The sequence below is a fragment of the Arachis ipaensis genome, chromosome B5 (genome assembly GCF_059453495.1).
Source record: "Arachis ipaensis isolate K30076 ecotype BB chromosome B5, ASM5945349v1, whole genome shotgun sequence".
Lineage (NCBI taxonomy): Eukaryota > Viridiplantae > Streptophyta > Magnoliopsida > Fabales > Fabaceae > Arachis > Arachis ipaensis.
In genome coordinates, this window is record NC_142440.1 from 59148424 (window position 1) to 59152739 (window position 4316).

The 4316-nt window shown below is 41.1% G+C and overlaps 1 non-coding gene across 1 annotated transcript; it reads left to right on the forward strand.

Annotated features, from left to right (window-relative positions):
* The first annotated feature begins 3208 nt into the window (after positions 1–3208).
* Positions 3209–3314, forward strand: LOC148564333 (small nucleolar RNA R71). Its single transcript, XR_015884850.1, has one exon. It is a non-coding gene; the product is annotated as a small nucleolar RNA R71 (small nucleolar RNA).
* The last annotated feature ends 1002 nt before the right edge of the window (positions 3315–4316 follow it).

The window sequence follows — 4316 nt, forward strand, 5'->3', positions numbered from 1 at the left end:
TTTATCAAAAACAAAGACAATGGCAAGTAATTCCTTCTCTATAGTGGTATAGTTCCTTTGATTCTCATTAAGGACCTTGCTAGCATAGTAAATGAAATGCACCAATTTGTCCTTCCTTTGTCCTAAAATAGCACCCACAGCAAAATCTGATGCATCACACATCAACTCAAAAGGTAAATCCCAGCATGGTGGTGCTATGATAGGTGCAGAGGAGAGTTTGTTCTTAAGTTCTTCAAAGGCTAGCATGCATTCATTATCAAAAACAAAAGGTACATTAGAGACAAGTAGGTTGCTCAAAGGTTTGGTAACCTTGAAAAAGTCTCTAATGAACCTCCTATAGAAGCCAGCATGTCCGAGAAAATTTCTAATTGCTTTGACATTGCAAGGTAGGGGTAACTTTTCAATCACCTCCACCTTAGCCTTGTCCACCTCTATGCCCCTTTTTGAGATCTTATGACCAAGAACCACCCCCTCTGTAACCATGAAATGGCATTTCTCCCAATTCAAAACAAGGTTGGTCTCTTGGCATCTCTTTAGCACCAAGGCTAAGTGGTGTAAGCAATTAGAATATGAGTTACCAAATACAGAGAAGTCATCCATAAACACTTCAATGAATCTTTCACTCATGTCTGAAAATATGGAGAGCATGCACCTTTGGAATATTGCAGGTGCATTGCACAATCCAAAGGGCATTCTCCTATAAGCAAAGACACCATATGGACAAGTAAATGAAGTTTTCTCCTGGTCCTTGGGGTCTACAGAAAGCAATAGTATTTATGTCCGGCTAATCTCTCAAGCATCTGATCCATGAAAGGCAGAGGGAAGTGATCCTTCCTGGTGGCTTCATTAAGCTTCCTATAGTCAATGCACATGCGCCAGCCAGTCACTGTTCTTGTGGATATCAGCTCATTCTTCTCATTTGGTACTACAGTGACCCCTCCTTTTTTTGGCACTACTTGCACAGGACTTACCCAAGGGCTGCCTGAGATGGGGGTAAATCACCTCTGCTTGCCATAACTTCAACACTTCTTTTTGGACCACTTCATTCATGGTTGGATTCAGCCTTCTTTGTTGCTGTCTTGAGGGCTTAGCATCTTCTTCAAGTAGAATCTTGTGCATGCACACTGAAGGACTGATTCCTTTTAAGTCTGCAAGTGTTCAGCCTATAGCATCCTTGTGTTGTTTCAGCACTTAGATAAGCTCTTCTTCTTGCTCCTTACTCAAGCTTTAATTGATGATCATTGGATAAGTGTTGTTGTCACCCAAATATACATATTTCAGGCTTGGTGGTAAGGTCTTCAGCTCTAGTTTTGGTGCCTCCACTTCCTTGTTGTCCTCGTGGTTCAGCATGATTGAACTCTCTATGGTTTCTTATGGTAGTTCTCCACTTGATGCTTGTTGTTCTAACTCCATAGTTCCTTCACATTGTTCTTCTTCCAAAACCCCTTGAACTATCTATTCTATGGTGTCTACCATCATGCCTTCTCCTATGGATTCCTTGGGGTAACTCATTGCCTTAAAGACATTGAAGACCATCTTTTCTTCATGCAATCTCAAGACTAGTTCCCCTTTTTTCACATCAATGATGGCTCCAGCAGTAGCTAGGAATGGCCTTCCTAGGATGATTGATGTGTTAGCCTCTTCTTCCATATCCAACACAACAAAGTCAGGTGGAAAAATGAATTCTCCCACTTTCACCAACAAGTCTTCCACTACCCCATGTGAAAACTTGAATGTTCTGTCAGCCAATTGGAGTGCCATTCTTGTTGGCTTGGCTTCCTCAATCTTTATCATCTTCATCATGGTTAAGGACATGAGATTGATGCTAGCTCCCAAGTCTCACAAGGCTTTCTCAATATTGATATCCCCTATGATGCAGGGGATTTGGAAACTCCCTGGGTCTTTCATTTTCTGAGGGAGCTTCTTTTGTATGATGGCACTACACTCCTCAGTTAGCACTATGGTCTCCTTTTCTCCCTAGTTTCTTTTTCTTGTCAGGAGCTCCTTCAAAAATTTTGCATAGAGTCGCATTTGCTCCAATGCTTCAGCAAATGGTATGTTGATTTGGAGCTTCTTGAAGATCTCTAAGAATCTAGAGAACTAGCTATCATTCCCATCTTTCCTTAGCCTTTGTGGATATGGTGCCTTAGGCACATAAGGCTTCAAGATTGGCTTTGGTGAGGATGGGGCAGGGGCTTCTTCTTCTTCATTCTTGTTTTCAGGCTTTTCTGCAGCTCATTTTTCTTGGTGGCTCTAGCTTGCGGTTGCTTCTTCTACAACTTTTCTGCTTCTAAGTGTGATGGCCTTGCATTCCCCTCTTGGGTTGGCCATGATATCACTGAAAAATGTATGTGTAAACATAGGGATTTGCTTGGATAGAATCCCCACTTGTGCTTCCAATTTTGAAATAGCTGCGCCTTGATTCTTTAGATTCGATCTGTACTCTTCTTGGTTGGCATCTATCCTCCTGTCAGCTTGTGTTTGTCTCTCCAATAGAGTGGAAATAGCTCCTGTCAGCTGTGATGATAGTTGTGCTATTGCAGCCTCTACTCTCTCAAAGTTGCTCTTGATTTCACATGGTTGCATGGTTGAGGTTGATGTGTCTTGATAGCGGTTGTTGTGGGTTTGTTGATTGGAATGATATGATGTGTTTTGTGAATTGTGGTAGGGTCTGTTGTTGCTTGATTGATGGTTGGGGTTGTGATTGTGGTATTGATTGGCTTGATATGGCTTGTTATGGTGTTGGTTGTGGCTTTGTTGGTTCTCCCATCCAAAATTTGGGTGGTTCTTCCAACCTAGGTTGTATATCTTAGAGTTTGGATCATATGGTGGTCTAGAATTGTTCACATAGTTAGCTTGCTCCCATTCACCTTCAACTTCTGGTGTATCTCCTTCTTATTAAGGGGCTTGGGCTTGAATGGCTGAGACTTGATTACTCTCCATCTTCTTGGTCAAAGCTGCTAGTTGTGTAGGGATTAGTTTGTTTTGGGTCAGTAGGGCATCCATTGAATTGAGCTCCATTACTCCTCTCTTTTGAGTTCTATCTGAGGCATAGAAGTATTCATTCTCAGCCACAGTTTCAATGACATCTATAGCTTCTTCAATGGTTTTCTTCTTGTTGAGTGAGCCTCCTGAAGAATGATCTACTGCTTGCTTTGACTCATATTACAGCCCTTCATAGAAGATGTGTAGTTACACCCACTCATTGAACATATCCGGTGGGCATTTTCTTGTCAAATCTTTGAACCTCTCCCATGCCTCATAGAGTGTTTCACCATCTTGCTATCTGAAAGTTTGCACCTCAGCTCTTAGCCAATTGACTCTCTTGGGAGGGTAGAATCTTGCTAGAAATTTATTTACAACATCATCTCATGTGGTTAGGCTCTCCTTGGGAAATACTTCCAACCACTTTTCTGCCTTATCTCTGAGTGAGAAAGGGAACAAAAGTAGCTTGAAGGTGTCAGGGTGTACACCATTGAACTTTACAATATCATAGATCCTCAAGAATACAGTGAAATGTTGGTTTGGGTCCTCCTGGGCACCTCCTCCATATGAACAGTTGTTCTGGACAAGTGTGATGAGTTGAGGTTTCAACTCAAAATTGTTAGCATGGATTGTTGGCTTCAGAATGTTGCTGCCACAGTTTCCTGGATTCGGGTTGATGTAGGAGCCTAAGACTCTCCTCTCTTGCCCAACATGATTGCCAGCATCCTCTCCAATATTGTTATGCACTTCTTCCTCCATATTAGTTCTTAGATCCTCCTCCACTAGTTCATCTCTTACTATGCCTTTGCCTCTTGCTTCCCTCCTTAATCTAAGGAAGGTCCTCTCAGGTTCACTATCGAAGGAAGATGAAGTTTCTCCCCTTCTACCTGTCATACATTTAACAAACAGCAAGCAGAGGGCAAGTGAAGGAATCACTCTTGTTACGATTAGTGGTTAGCTTGGTTGATGCAATTAATCAAACAGTTAGAAGAATGGAAATATGAACAATGAATAACTAAGATACCAAATGTAAAAAAAAAAGAGAAATAGAATGGACAGTAAAATTAAAGAACTAAAATGAAAATAACGATGTAATTAAAATGCTTAATCTAGCTCTCCAATCAATTTAATCATTGTCAAATTCAAACCAATCCCCGGCAACAGCACCATAAAAGTTGATGAGTCAAATTCACTCCCCATAAAAATGTTGAATCCGTTCTTTTGGCAAGCACACCAAAATTATCATCAAGTAATAACCCACAGTGGAGTGGGATCGTATCCACAGAGATTGGTAGATTTGAAAAATTTTAATCAATTGATGAATTAGTCAA